Consider the following 778-nt stretch of genomic DNA (forward strand, 5'->3'; position numbering starts at 1 on the left):
GAGGGAGAAGAGTGGAGATAGACAAGTAAGATGGGCTCTGGGGTTTTCTGATAGACAAAAAAATAGTAAAGCCAACTAGATAAGTAATCTGAAGCAGTGGAGAAGAAAGTGAAAGAAACGTTAGGAGCAAACAAGTAAACGGCTTGCGTAGAGGAACACCCAGGAGGTGAGATAGTCAGAGTAACTTAAAATGAAGAGACTTGGCTAAAGCACCCAGTGTACAGGCCCAAAAAGGCAAGCAGGGCAGGCGCGGCGGGGGAGGATGGGTGTGGGTGTTCTTCCTGCCGAGGACGTAGCAGCCCCTGGGGAAGGACCGAGAATCCCCAGCTGCCTCCCAACAGGAGAGGCTGCGGCTAGAGGGCCCAGGGCTGGGACGGGACCTTCGCGGGGGTCCGGTTTCCAGGGTCGCGGAGAAGTTGGATGCAGACGCTTGAAATGGGAAGGAGGTATCCGGGGATGGCAGGAGGCCCTGGGCAGGCGGCTTCTGCAGTCCTGGGCCGGTCCGGCCTGCCCTGCCCGGTCCAGGGCGCAGAGCAAGGACACCCCACGACCCATCTCACGGAGCCCTAAAATAACCCCTAGGTGGAAGTGTGTTTCCCCCATTTTACAAATATCGCATCTGGGGCTCAGAGAGGGCGGCCTCTCACCCGACGTCACACAGGAATCTGGCCCGCCCCCAGGCCGTGGAGCCAGTAGGAGTGCCCCCGCCTAGGGGTCTTCCCGCCACCAGGGCCCCCGCTCTGGGAGGAGCCGGCACGAGCCCCTCCCGCTCTCCGCC

Source organism: Colobus angolensis, unplaced genomic scaffold (assembly GCF_000951035.1).
Source record: "Colobus angolensis palliatus isolate OR3802 unplaced genomic scaffold, Cang.pa_1.0 Scaffold93, whole genome shotgun sequence".
NCBI classification, from domain to species: domain Eukaryota; kingdom Metazoa; phylum Chordata; class Mammalia; order Primates; family Cercopithecidae; genus Colobus; species Colobus angolensis.